The sequence below is a fragment of the Alligator sinensis genome, unplaced genomic scaffold, assembly GCF_000455745.1.
Source record: "Alligator sinensis unplaced genomic scaffold, ASM45574v1 scaffold751_1, whole genome shotgun sequence".
NCBI classification, from domain to species: Eukaryota; Metazoa; Chordata; order Crocodylia; family Alligatoridae; genus Alligator; species Alligator sinensis.
This window is the reverse complement of record NW_005842325.1, coordinates 547,196-563,099: the sequence shown is the minus strand read 5'-3', so window position 1 is coordinate 563,099 and position 15,904 is coordinate 547,196.

The window sequence follows — 15,904 nt, the reverse complement described above, 5'->3', positions numbered from 1 at the left end:
TTTTGTTTACTAGTGCCAAAGGATGAATTGTTAGAGCTGTTTTATCCACAGACAGGAACAAACCAGAACTCAGATTTGAGCCCCCCTAAATTTTGAACAGTTTTAGGTCCAGCTTCAAAGTTTGGACTATTTGACTGAACCGATTCTGAAATAAGACTTTATCTGTACCCAGTCTACATTTGGCTCTGAAACTTCATGGTGTGAAATTGTCTATAATGTTAATAAATACTACATCTATGTAGCAACAAATGTGGCTTTGATGTAGTAAAGCATCTTAAGCATGTTCTGTGGAGTCTGCAGGACTCAAATGTATCCTTACCTCTAAGCATGTGCTCAGGTGCTTTCCGGAATTGGTAGCGGGACCTGTGTGCATGAAGGCAGAACTCAATCATGCTGAACTTACTCAGGAAAAATTCCCATTGAATCATGTACATCAGTGCAAATCTTACCTGAGTTCAGATGTAGAGGACTCCAGCCATAATTAGAACTTCTCTATTACCTCCAGTGGGCTATTCTTACAGGAATTGAAACCGTAATAATATGGCTTTAACTGTCTATATCTAACTAATTTGATATTTATGGTTTCAGTAGGAGAGTAGTTATTGTGAGGGCTTCTTACCAAATATGAAAATGGTAAATGTCTTACTAATGATATTGGTGCTTTTCTACACTGGTGAATACAGAAATAAAAATCTGGCATATGTTTAGCCTGTATTGTAATTTCATTTCTAATGGGTATTACACATTTTCAAAAATAATATGCCAAAATCATTCAGTTAACAAGCAAGTAATCATGCACATACATATATTTTCCCCTCACAATTGCATAAGTCTTGCTATGTAGGTATATTTTCCAGAAAGCTGCAATATAACATGACAAACTTAACCACAAACAGGAGTGAGGAGAAATGATGAGTTTTCCTCTTGTCTCTCTGTGCAGCTTACCCATATCATAGGTCACAACAGAGGCAAGAAATCACAGCCTCTGTAGTGCCGTGGGCATGAGTAGGGAGTAGGCAGAGGTTTGACTCTGCCTTCTCTGATGTACTGTTTGTTTGTTTAACCAAGCCAAAAAGACGGCAGCGAGGAAAAAAATTTCCTTATATGCAGCAACAAAAATACAGATACTTCACTGCTGCTGTGAGTTAAAATTTATTCTATTACTTGTTCCTGAGTTTTGTTCCCCTCACCCAAGGCATACTGCAAGTTGCCAAGTTAACATAAAAGCATTGGTCACTAGGAGCCCCCTTAGATATCCCGTTTATGCTGCAATTAATGTGTTAGTCATGGCATAAATAGCAAGGGTGCCACCTGTGCCAACAATTAATTGGGCCATAAAATGGCAAGCAACCATAAAGATGTTCCACAGATAATGTAGAATATTTTCATGACTGGTTTATATCACACTTTAAATTGAAAATGTGGCCTGTCTAAGGAAGTCCAAGCCCTGAGACAACACAGGGTCACATTGAACGGTGGGCACCTGGCTTTTAACTTGCTGCTGCAGAGGGAGACAAAGATCATGATAATAGGACATTATTGGGATCTGATTCCCTGATCCTAAAAATCAATTGTTGGGATCAAGGCTCGGATCCCTGGAGCTTTTAAGTGAACATGTGGCAGGGGCCTAGATGGTCATTTAATCACCTCCATACTGTTTTGGAGGCTACCAGTAAGTTCATTGTTTCTTCCTACTTTTTAGGAGTTACCTTCTTCTTTGTCCACTAACAGTGCAGGTCCAGAAAGAGTTTACCAGCTTGTAATGGAATTATAGGGGCAGAAGGGACTGTTTTAATAATATCACTAACAGTTTCATAACTGACTTGATACCTATACCACCAGATGATTTTTACATGGCAAACTTCTAGTGTTCCATAGCAACCATTTAATGGGATGTCATGTTTTTAGGACACTCCTCAGAGTGCCCTAACGTCCATAAAAAGGATCTGGGGATACTATCCAATCCCAGACTACCAGCCTAATTTGATGTCTACAGTTAAGGCTTCCTAATCATATATCTCTCAAATTTTCTACTCCCTGCATAGAATTTTAGATAAGTGTACTGTAGATGAAAATTAAAAGTAATTTGTATCATTGGACAGAAAAGAAAACTGGAGCTTTTATTGAGACAGCTGTCAATACTTCATTCACAGCGGTAACAAGTGAAAATCTTGTGAAAGTAAAGGTCATTAAGAACAAAAAAAAATGGTATTGGAAACAGCTTCTACGCAGAAAAAGTCTTCTGGTTTTCATTTTTCACCATGTTGTTTGCTCAGTGAAAGAGACATTTGGCAATGAAGTGACTCTCAACAGGCTCTGTATTGCAGGTGCTTAATTGCCTAGGACAATCACTTGTCTGTGAAATAAGACACTTAATGGTACTGTAGCTTCAGTCCGTTTCTCCAAATGGAGAATGAAGAATTAACACTAGGCCCAAAGGTAGCTAAAAAAGCTTTTAGCCATTCTGCAGGAAGAATATAATGGTTTTCTGATTAATATCCCATATTTGAAGGTTACCACATAATTATTCTATGATGCTGTGGGAGCAAAAAAGATTAACTGCCAATTATCTATTTGTTAGCATTATTAAATGCTAAATGGTAGAGCTGCAAAATTTGGATCAGTTTTGCTGGACCACTAATGAACACTAGATGAACAGAGAAGAGGCACCTGTATTGATAAGTTACAGCCATCAGCTGAGTGGCTCATCCTTGGCTTGACAACATGAATTAAGGAGATCATGAGCCATAAGGACATGAAACATCTGGGTTCTACTATACTTATGCATTGCTAGCAAAGTGTTATGCACAAGAAGCTAATGTGAATATAAAATCAACCCACTTTGTAGACCTAATATGAACTCAGCAATTCGTTAATATTCAGATGCAGTATAACAGCAGTGATTAGCAGCTACTTTTGTATGATAGCTTTCATTTTGACTCTTGTTTGTTACTTTTTGAAACCATGATTTTCTGAGTTGATATCTACCAAGCTTGATCTCTCCATCTGTCTTAGAGTTTGTCTGGATCTACACAACTTTAATGAAATCAAATAATTCATTAAGTTTTTACCTCTGGAGCAACAAACTGCAATTTGTTTTGCAGAAGGAAGATTTGAGGATGGGAATAGGTATCTATATCTATAGATGTAGATATATCTATTGATCGATAGATGCATCTATCTCCATCTCCGTCTCTAGATATATAGATATTTCTATTCTGGGTTTATTTTGGTGGCAAGCAGCAAAACCTTTAGTTCTATTTTAACTTAAACCTTAATTATTTTATCATAAAATTCAGCACTTTGTTTTAGCTCTAATTGGAATGGATCCACATCCACTATTTTTGCACATACACCAAATCATGCATACGTAAGGTCTGAGCTATAGAACTGAGTCCCCCCTTTATATATATATATATATATATATATGTTCTATGTTTCTCTTTATGTAACATTATTGCTACATGGAAGTAGGTGCATAAATATTTATCCAATGATTATCCACAGAGGTTAGAAAACATTATTGCCTCTAAACTACTCCAGATATGCTGCTTAATATTTTCCATCTCATTTAAAGAAAAAAGAAAGTGTGTTTAATGGGAAAGCATTTGAAGTCCTTTATATCCAAAATCTGATATTCACAGATGTTCTGATACCTCAGAGATAACTGATCAAGGTCCTATTCTGTCAAGAGCCATGTGGAAACTGACATGCAGCAGCTTCTCGACAATAAAAGAAGTCACACACAGATGCCTTCCATGCCAGCACATTCCTCAAGCTATTTGGCCACTAGCTAAGGGTGACAGGAGAAGGATTGTGAGGTCTAGAAGCTAGTCATGAACAGGCATGAAGTCGGGGGTTACAAAAAGGTTATCTAGACCTTGGATGAGACAGGAGTGTGATTTAGCAGCTGTAACTGTGACTGAGCAGCCCTCTTCAAGATCCTCTCTGTTGACTCCCCATGGGGAGGGAGCCTAGAAAATGTGCTCTAAACTTAGCCTATCTAATACAGTATTTTGTATTTCTTTCTGACTGGATAACTGTGTCCACCTTTACTATGGCTGAATATACCAGCAAAGACTCACCATTATTTTCAGGACCTGGTACATCAGGACCATCATGAACAACCCTATTAGTGAATGCCCAGAGCACCACACTGCAATTGTGGCCCGAGAACTCAGATGACACAACATCGATGTAGCTCCACTGAGTGAGACCCAGTGAGTACAAAATGGGCAGCTCAAAGACCATGAAATTAATGACTGCATCATGACTCTCCATCTTAAACTGGTGGGGAGCCAATATGCCATCATCATCATTGCATATGCCCCGGCTCTTGACATCATCAATGCAACCAAGGAGGAATTCTATGCCAACCTTGACCAAGTTCTTTCTGATGTTCTGAAAAGAGACAGGTTTATTGTTCTCAGTGATTTCAGTGCTAAAGTCAGAAGTGACTCTAACCTCTGGAATGGAACCATCAGCAAGGAAGGTATAGGAAAGGTCAGCTCCAGTGGCATCTTCCTCTTGACCAAATGCATGGAACATGGACTCATCATCAATAACATCCTGTTCTGCCAGAAATACAGGTACAAGACATCACGGAAACACCCACAATCTAAACATTGGCACCTGATTGACTATTTCATTGTCTGTGCCCAGGATCACAAAGATGCCCACATCACCCAAGCTATGCTAGGAACTGATGATTGTTGGACTGATCACTGACTTATCAACTCTGTTATGTGACTCAAACTGGCCCCCATGCAACAGCTATAGCAGAAGCAATGCCAATGGAAGATGAATGTTGAAGGATTTAAGGACCCACGCAAGCAAGACCTCAACAAAAAAAATGGTGAATTCCAATCAACAACAATGGGACAATGTCAGTAGCATGTGGGGTGCCCTCAGGGCCACTGACATCAGTGCTTGTGAAGAGACACTTGGATTCTGTGTTAGGAAACATCAAGACTGCTTTGATGAGAATGACCAGGAGATCCAAGAGTTGATTGATCACAGGTGCAAGGCCTTTTGTTCTTGGCAAAATGGCACCAACTCCAAGCAAAATGAATTGATTGAAACAAGCCAAGGCAGAAGTCCAAAGGCAGATGCATGATATGAAGAACAAATGGTGGAAAAATGAGGATAAAGAGAGTCAACATTTGGCTGATATCCACAATATGCACAGCTTCTTCAGTGCCACAAAAGCACAGTCCAAACAATCAGGAACCAACCCCTTTGAGATCCTAAGGATGGAGAATACCTGATCAAGGAAAGGGAAGCCATCAATGCCCATTGGAAGGAACATTTTGAAAACCACCTCAGTTGAGACTTTGCTGTTGACAGAAGTGTTCTCAACTCCATCCCACAACACCTAGTCAGAGATGATCTCAGAATCCCTCCAACACTTGACGAGATGAGGAAAGTCATCAAGCAAATGAAAAACAACAAGGCATCGGGAGCGGATGGAATCCTTACTGAAATCTTAAAACAGGGAGGGAAGGAGCTCACATCACAGCTTCATGCCCTTATTTTAAGGATCTGGAATGATGAGGAAATTCCAGATGACCTCAGGGATGCCATGGTTCAAGAAAGGAGACAAGTCCACCTGGAAACTACAGAGGAATCACTTTTCTGTACACCACAGGAAAGATCACTGCAAGAACCCTTCTGAACTATCTCCTTCCACTTGCAGAAGAGCTCCACACTGAAACTCAGTGTAAGTTTAGGGCATCTAGAGGTACAGCTTACATGATCTTCACAGATCACCAGCTGCAGGAAAAGTGTCAGAACAGCATAAGTCTCTCTCTATGGCCTTCTTTGACCCCATGAAAGCTTTTAACTATCAGCCAAGAAATGTAGCTTAGGATCATTCTGAAGTACAGATGCCCACCAAAGTTTGTCACCATTCTCTGCCTGCTCTATGATGGTATGCAAATGGTGGTTCTCAGTAATGGATCTATCACAGATCCCTTTGAGGTTAAAATAGGAGTTATGCAAGGCTACATCATCACTCCAACACTCTTCTCAATATTCCTTGCCATAGTGTTACATCTGACCACCAACAAGCTTCCAGCCAGAGTGGAGATAAACTACTGAATGGATGGTAAGCTGTTTAACCTCACCTGACCCTGAGCCAAAGCCATCTGGACCACAATCATTGAGCATCAGTACACTGATGATGCTATAGTGTGCACTTACTCGGAAGCAGACCTTCAGGCAATCATCGTCTTTACAAAGGTCTACAGGACTATAGGACTGACGCCTAACATTCAGAAGACTAAGGTTCTCAACCAATACACTCCTAATGAACAGTCCCCAGCTCTGGTAATCCAGATCCATGGTGAGACTCTGGAGAACATTGAGTATTTCCCAAACCTCAGAAGCCATCTCTCACAGAAGGCTGACATCAATGAAAAAATCCAACATCATCTCAAATGTGCAAGTGCAGCCTTTGGACACCTGAAGAAAAGGGTGTTCAAAGATTGTGACATCATATCCAAACCCAAGCTCATGGTATATCAAGCAGTCATGATCCCTACCTTGCTGTATGTATCCAAGACATGGCCAACATACAGGAGCCATCTAAAGTTGTTGGAGAAGTACTATCATTGTGGCCCATGGAAGATTCTCCTAATCCAGTGGGAAGACAGATGCACCAATGCTAGTGTCCTCCTGCAAGAAAACATCATGAGTACTGAGGTGATGATCATCCACCAACAACTTTGCTGTGCTGGCCACATCTTCTGGATGTCTGACTCCAGACTCCCAAAGCAAGTTTTATTCTCCTAGCTCAGCCAAAGCACATGTTCAAGAGCGGGGCAGAGAAAACACTTCAGGGACATCCTCAAGCTCAACTTTAAAAAAAAATGCACCACCAATGTCAACTCATGGAATACTATCTTCCAGGACAACCCCAAATAGAGGAAGAGTCTGCTGCAGGGATCTTAGTATTTTGAAACCTCACAATAACAGCAAGAGATGGAAAAGCACGAGTGACAGAAACAGCGTGTTGTGGAGCAACTCAAGAATCCAGTGTCACCCACCCCACATGAAAACACATATCCAAGATGCAGTAGAGTCTGTCAATCCCAGATAGGCCTCATCAGCCATCTGCGGACACATGGATAAGACAATCTTGGAAGACAATCATCAGCTGTGAGGGATTGCCAAAGAAGAAGATAACGCATATTAAAATCTCCTTCCATCTGATCAGAGATGAATTTTGAACATTTTAAAGCTTGTCCCCATTTAAAACATTCCTCCCACCCCCTTTAAAAATTATTCAGACTTTTCTGAAAGGACTGTCTTTTATAGAGCCTCCGCATTTGCAAATACCATACTCTGCCAGAACAGACTATCAAATGCCCGCAAGGAAGTCTGAAGGTTCTTCAGGATTGTCCTTCACCATGTGATGAGGACATCAAAAAGAGAGATACATCTGAGCTAATCTTCTAAAATGTTCCATATTACACAAAGTACTCTGTGCTGTTCATGCTTCCTCTGCTCTGCCTTTAGTTTGTTCATTACATTGGTATTTTATTAGTTCCTACATGTACAGGTATAAAACTGTGCCTTCAATTAATAGTTAATCCAAAAAAATTGGGCATAAATGATCTCAGATTCAAATAGCAGCATTCAAATGCAGGGGAAGATCAAGGATTTACCAAAGCTGGGTGCACGCCATCCCTCAGACCATGGTGGGAGATGGGAACAAGGTAGAATTGAAACCCTTTGGCCAGCAGGGGGCTGATAACATGACCATTTTTGTGATCAGTGAGGGTGATGTCCAGTCCTTGGCCAGGTGTCAGTGGGCCTACAAGCATACCTCCTCAGCTAGCCCATGTCAGCTGTGCCAAAAACAACACATTTCTCCCGGGCACCTGGGCCATTGCTAAGCCCCCAGACCTACCTGGAGGCCTGTCCTGGTGCCACAATGATTTCAAACCCCTGGGCATTTTCCTAGGGCATTTTCTGAGCCCCCCCAGCCTATTGAGCCAACAACTTGGAAGGCCTCAATGAGGAGGTTGAGGCATAACTACAATAGGGGTGCTGGCACCTGCCCAGTCTCTTACTGTGGCTAGGTCCTGGTTATCAACAACCTGGCAGCTACTACTCTGTGGTACAGGTGCACCATCTGGGACCCACCAGTGACCCTGCCTAATGGCTCCAGAAGCATCATCTGGACTCCTGGAATAGGAACCACTTGCTCCAGTGTATTGTCCTCTACCTGCCTACGAACAAGGAGAGTCCAGAATTGATCAACGTGGCAAGCAGGGTGGAGCTGCTTTCTGCCTGAAAGCCCTTCAGCACTTGCTTTTTGCTGGTGAACTCTTCCCTTAGCAATGGCTGACCCTTGCTTTCCTGCATTGGGTGGAGGAACTCAACCTCAATTTGGGAACTTTTTCTCTTGTATCCTGATGACCACAGGTGGGACTCCTTTCTGCCCTTCTATTGTAGCCTGCCAGGCCTCTTTCCACCTGAAACCTCAGGGCCAGCACCTGCAATTTTTAGATCTGCTGCAAGAGCCCCTGGTCCATAACCTGGCCTTGCAGCAGGGGTACTGAGCCATGCCTCCAGAAGCCTCATCAGACATCATCAAGTCCATCCACCTCAACTCAGCCTGGTCTACCAAGCTCTCAGCAAAACTCTGGGCTAAAAGGCTGGGCCTGCCCAAGCATCCAATTTTGCTTTGTGTCTCCTTGCTGAAGTAAAAGCTGCCCTCCCTGCAGATACATGGCTGACATGGAAGATCACCTCTGAATACAACAAACCCACCCTGGCAATGGTTTGCTATAGACAGACCCTGCTCCCCACAGCCCCCCATCACTGCCTATTTCTCCAGCCGTGAGTGACCCTATTGTCCCTCCCTGTGCCCAGTGATAACAGTGGTGGGATCTGCTTTGAAATCCTGTGTGGGGAGGTACTGTACATGTGGACACTCACAGTGCATCATGCCCATGTCCTGGCCATACATAACATGGCCTGGCCTGACATAACATGGAGGCAGTATATGGTGTCATCAACAGCAGACAAGACTGTCTGGTCTGGCACACCCTGTACAAGTTGTCCATTGTCAAGAGAACTGGTTCTGTCCAGTGGCAGCCTCTACACAAGGCCCAAGCCATAGGTATTTTGTCCACCACATATACATGGTTGCTTCAGCAGCCTGCACTTTCTATGAGGATGAGGTGGAAGAAAATCTCTTTCATGTCTCCTTGGACTGTCCCTGAGTGCAGCCAGTCTTTGCTGCCCTCAGCACACTCTTTGGTACACTGGACTTGGACTCCTCCAAGACAGTGTAAATCTTCTGTGCTGTACTGAGTGGCCAAAGGAAGTATGATCTGCCTGACCAGTTTCCTGCTGGGACAAGCCAAAATGGTGACTCTGAAAAGCTGCAGAAACTAGTTTGCAGGGACCGACTCCAAAGATAGCTTCCAACGCTTCTGCTTCTTGGTCCGGGCGCATGTCATTTTTTAACTGATCCACAAAATGTGCACTAGTTCATATCATACTGGGCCATTGTGGGTGAGCATTCTGCAAGATGGATGACAAACAGCTGGCCATAAACGTACAACCCCATGACGAAAATTTCAGGGGAGGAGGATTCAATCTGTGGTGATAAGGTGTTTTTGCTGCTGATGAGTGTTTCATACTCAGCCCCTGGAATAGCTATACATTTTTGGAATTCTATCTTTTTGTTTTTAATATTTTTAGCATAAAGATTTAAAAAGTCAAATGCAAAAAGGCTCATGCACATGTTCTCTCTCTCTTTCTCAAAATATGGACCAGTTTGTCATGCTGAGCCATTGAACAGTTGCTCTCCAAAATGGAAGACAGACTGCTAGTCCTAAATGTAAAACTGCATCAAGGTGGAGTTTCAATCCCTGCATCAAGGTGGGTTTCAATCTCTAATGAAAGTTTTCATTACTGACAAGTGTTTCATGCTCGGGCCCTGGAAGGGCCACAGACTTTTGCACCCAACTTTTGCACATTCACCCCTTGCTTTTAATAGTTTTATAATAATAAAGGTTTGAAAGTCAACCCCCCACCCCCACCCAGTAAGACTTTGTCCTGATTGTTCAAAGAAAAACTCTGTACATCTGCCCTTTTCCCTTGGCTTTAAGATTAATTTGCACTGCCAACACATTATTTTGCTCTCTATCCTGGTCCAGCTACTGCAGCATCAATGGAAGCTTGCCCTCTGGGTCTTTTTAAATACATTCTGAAGGCAATTGATGCAACCTACTAAACTGAGGAAAAGAGCAGTGTTACTACCATGGTTACAATTCCCAGTGCATCCAGTAGATCTGCAGGTACAATTACAGACTCACAGAAAACAGTTTGTTCCCACCAAGATTAGTACATTTTCTAAACACATCATTTAGAAAAAGGGAGGATGTTTGTTTTGTTTCTTTCCATAAAAATGCCCTTTCACTTTATGATTTAAAATATTTGGTCTTTGAGATACAATATGCAGAATAATTGGCCATTTGTATAAATATGAAAGCTTCATTTTTTCCCCCTGGCTGTCTGAGTTTACTGTTACTTAGTTAATGTTAAGACTCATTAACATGGCATTGAAGTCATATAATCTGCTCTTTAGTAGCATTATTGCCTCACCATAAGTAGCTTTATTAAGGTAGGTCAATTAACTGCGTGGCAGTTCTTTTGTTCTTGAAAATACAACTTTATTCCCGTAATACGTTGCTTACATAACTTCAAATGTAAAAATGGGCAATATGTGAAAACGTCTCATGAGAAATTATCAATGTAGTTAACAAATTGATATAAAGAATCCAGGAAATGGTGTCCATTCTTAACATCAGTCAATTTCTTTCCTACTTCCCCTACTTATCTATATTAGTCATGCTGCTTATACGTTGTATAGCTGTTGTGGTGCTACTTTACACTCAGCACACTGAAATTACCATGTTATGTTGCAGTGATGTAAAAAATGAATCATTGGCTATCTGCTTAGGAACCAAAGGCTACTCATTTGCTTCTGACTATGAATTGGACTTTTATTTGATTTGCTGCTCTTTTTTGTCATTAACTACTGTACGTAGGCTATTAATAATGGCAGAATATTGATCTATCTTTCTCGTTACACTTCTCACTGGTTTTAGATGACTATTTTTTTAATAACTAAAGGCATTAGAGACCTATATTTAATATTTAGCAGACTGTTCACTGAGGTCCCCATAAAAAAAATAGCCTTGGGAACTTTATTGGACATCACGGATGTTTTTAATTTAGTATGTACATTTTTATAATACAAAGGTGGGGAAATATTTCTCTCCTGTTCATTGATGTAGACATTCCCCTGGTTAACTGCCTTCCATAAATCAACAAATGTGAAGATTTCCTAATTCCAGTACCCAGAAGGCTTTCTTTTCTTTTCTTTTCTTTTCTTTTCTTTTCTTAACAGACAACAAAAGCCCTGGAAAGTTTTGCTGAAAATATTAGCATGATAATGTACAGAAGGCAAGAAAGAGGTATTAGTACAGAGTATGCAACCAGTCAAGTTTACTGTACTTAACTAAAGAAAAAAATATTGATTAAAGGTGCAATAGATTAAATGGCTGCCTGTAAACAGCTACAGTAGTTATGCATTTAAAATGGCTATTGTAGAAGTCATTTCTTTTTAAAGCAAGAATATCCTTCATGGGAATTTCAACACATGTGGTTGTGTTTACTGTAAAAAACAGCCAGAACAAACAGGAGATCATTTTTTAACTGAATATCAGCCTGGTGTGTATAGCTGGTTCATCATTTTCCCAGTTAAAGAGAATTTTATATTTAGCAGAAAAATCCTACTTCCTTTACACATATGCAAGACTGTAGGATGCTGTTTGAACTAAAAATGCTTGGTCATAGAATACTGTATTTTTCAACAACAACCTCAAACATGCTGCCTGATATCTTGACCTCACTTAAATCAATGGCGAAATTCTCACTAACTTCTGCAGAACCAAAATTTAACCCTGTGTTTCAAATCCTGAAATCCTTATTTAAAAGAATAATAAGGATAGCCATAGGACTTTTCCAAAATTCCTATCTTATTGCCATTCATAAACAAAAGAAGAATAATAGCAAATGATTTTCTTGTACTGACCAGTCCAACATCATAATACCACATGGCATCATATAATTAGAAAGATGAAATGCCTGCTGGGATTTAAAGGGTGGAGCATGATTTGGGCAACTATAGGCTTGGTAATTTGACTTAAGTAAAATGCAGAACAAATTTTAAATAAAAGAGAAAAACCAAAGACATGGAGGTAATTGTAAACAGCATATAACATTTACTGGAGGCCATTAATTCATGCCAAAGTAATTTGGTATATTTTCTTGAACAGATAAATGATCTTCTAGATAAGGAAATGTGGTAGATCTCATCTATCTGGACTTCAGTGCAGTATCTAGTATGGCAATGCATAGGGAAGTTGGGAAAATGGGATTATATTTGGAAAAGATGATATTTAGAAGAGAAATTTTAAGAATTGTCCAAAAAGGAATCAATAGATCTTGAAAAAGGAACGTATTGGACAAGAATTAGGTTTCTTTGGTAGAGTTCTTAAAGAGCTAGTTTTAGGACTGATTTTAGTAATTTCATTAATGAACTCATTGTACAGAACTAGTAGCTGATAAAATAAAGCTAGAAGGCACAATCAGTAGAGAGGGGATTCGGGTTGCTACCCAAGGAAGAATTGGATGAATTTGAAAACTGGAGCAATGAAACTGGAATGAAATTGAGTAATATAAAGGAGAATTGAGTAATATAAAGTACAAGGTCATGCATTGAGTAATATAAACTACAAGGTCATGCATTTAGAGATTACTAACAAGATGATCTGTGGTATTAAATACAATTCTGGTTATCCAGGTTCAAGAAATATGAATTCAAACTGGAACAGATGCAGAGAAGAGCTGCTTTGCAAGTCAAGAGAACACAGAGCCACTTTTTCAGGATAAAATGTATGCATATACAGCTCCATGTAGAGATACCACCTTAGCTCTAAACAAGATAATACTATAGATACATTAGTCTGGGTGGAGCACTTCTGGACAGATGTGCTCTGAGTCAGATAATCTGTAAAGTTAGATATCTCTATTCCATAAAAGCATTTGGGTTTTTTAGACTAGCAAAATAAATGCAAAGAAGGTGTATGATTTTCCCCATAACTATATCAAGGGAATGAATATAAATGAAGGAATCATTTAATCTAAAAGATAATGTTGGCAAAGAGAAAAATGTGTTTAAAATGGCCATGACTAAATTTAAGAAGGAAATTACAAACAAGTTCCTTAACAACCAGAAAGGTAAGGTCCTGGAAGATCCTTCCAAATGAACAGGAGGCAGAGAACTACATGACAAAGCTTAATCAGGATTTTCAGGAAGATTATAGAAAGTGGTTGCCTGCAATAGCGAGATAATTTGACATGATAACCCAGGAGGTCCCTTCCAGTAATATGTTCCAAGGTATTATATCGATAGAAGATAAAGGAAAAAATGAATGGAGTTATTTAGTTTCCCAACATTTTTTTTTTTTTAAAGGGAATCTTGGACTTCTTTTCTTTTTTTTTTTCCTGTGAGCAGTAATAAAACATTGGGCATTAGTAGATTTGAATGCTTTGTTAGAATGTACTGGACAAACAAAGTGTAAGAAAGTATACAGAAACCAAGTAAGAAACTTGAGCGTCCCAAGATAGGGGTTGGCAAAATACAGCCCACAAGCCATATCCAGCCTGCCAATTGATCTTATCTGACCCACCAGCCGCTGCCAGAAGACGGAGGATGAAGGGCTGCACCCCACACAGCTCCACTCTGCCACAGCTGGGTTCAGGCCAGGTCAAGCCATTCAGCATACCAACTCCTCCACACCTTCCCACATCCATTCCCCATCCTGCCTGGCTTCCTGTTGGTGCTGTGGCTGTATAGTCCTAGCCTCAGGCCCACATAGGACAGGGCATGATGCAGAGTGCCACGTAGCTGACCCACCCACCCATCATGATGAATTGCTGTTGCCATGGCGCCACTAGGAAGCAAGTCCATACCAGCCAAAGGTGGGGGGATTCAGCACAAGGCAGCCAGCCCCCTACTTTCCTGGTGCAGCACAGCTGCAGCAGCTCATCACACCAGGTGGTTGGGACAGGTACTCGGCGTGCTGCATCACCCCCTGTCCTGTGAGGGTCCAGCTGCCAGTGGCCATGGTTCTAGGACTGTGAGTGCCAACAAAGTTGGGAAGGAGGGGGATGGATGTGGGGGGAGCGAAGGAGTCTGTACACTTCATGCCCCAGTCTTCTTTAGGCTCGCAGTGGTAAACAGTGGGCTGGGTAGGATCAATTGGCATCTCCCCCTTTTTTCCCCCCACCCACAACAGCTCCCCAAATCTCATTAAGTGGCCTTCCAGCCCAAATAACTGTCCACCCATAACCTAAGCAAACAGTGGATTCTTACATGCCTGAATTTCCAGGTGCTTTGCTAAAGAGATAGTTAATATATTTTTGCCCAAGAAGCACTCCTCAGTCATTTTTGTTTTATTTGACCTAGTATTAGTCAAAGAGATCTAATACTTTTTTATATTTTCATGCTGCTTTGATTGACCCCACCCACACAGTGATACATGAGCCATTTTTCTAGTCAGTCAAAGTCCTTAACTGCCAAGCTGCCAAGGTGAGGATTCATATCTTTCGACTTGTTGGGGTCCTTCCATAAAAATGTTATTTGAAAGAGGAATCCTTCTTTCTCTTTCTTGTAGTCTGGATAAAGTCCTCCTTGTTTCTCTCTAATGCGGCTTAGATCAGGCCCTCAAAGTTGATGGAACTCTTTGCTTTGGGATTTAGATTGGACCCTGAGTGCCAAGATACTACAGTGCTAAACATTATCTGTCAACTCTTAAACAGTAGTATCTTGCTATTTTTCAACAAAAGCAACCAGCCAAAGTTTAGGGACTCAAGGTTGGGGATGAAACCTATCAGTCTCTAAGTTTTGACACCACCTATAAAACACTCCCACTGTAACATAGCACATCATCCTGAGGAATGCTCAAAGCTCAAATCTAGCACAGATTAAAAATAATACAAGCTTAATGACATTTGGCCACCTGTGTGTGCAATACAACTAACACTTTGTTATAGTCCAGTTTTATCTGAGAAAGTGTATAAATTCCATGTAATCAGTAGTTGGAGAAAAACCACCCTGAGCAACAATTTGACGTTGAGATTGACATTGAGATCAAGCTTAGTAATCAACTTTTGCCCAGTGATCAACTTTTGCCCAGTGGCTTAGCAAGACTTATTCAAAGGATTTATTCAGGAGGCCAGTGACCTAAATTCTAATCCCACATAACCCTGAGAGAGTTTGAATTTACATCTGTCACTTCCCATGACAATGCCATTTCTATCAACCACATTTTCAAGAGGAATTTTTATAGTCTGCACAATACATTTTTTCTGACATTGATTTACACAATAATTAACCATAATAAAATCCAAACCTATTATTGGTCCTTCTCCTAATTTAGCCACCTAGACTTCTTCCATGAATTACAGAAGTCCAATTTTCAAATCTATTTTCCCTATTTTTGGGCAAGTGCACATCTCCCCAGTCCTGGTCTCCACTTCCAAGCAATTTGTTGTTCAATTTTCCGCTCCTTATTCCTTACCCTTTTTAGCAGATCTGGTTGGATAACTGCTATGTTTGATCCTAGTGTCAGCTATCCCTGCACATTTCATAAATCTTATTAAGCATTCAGCCACCATATTCCCATTCATCCTCTGTTTCCAACCTTTGCCTCTTCAACTTTATGTTCACTTTTTACCTGGAGGAGTTTTTTTCATTAGACAGTTTGGGTGTTGTCTTGGTTGTCTTCCTTTTATGGCCAGTTTTCTCAGTGTG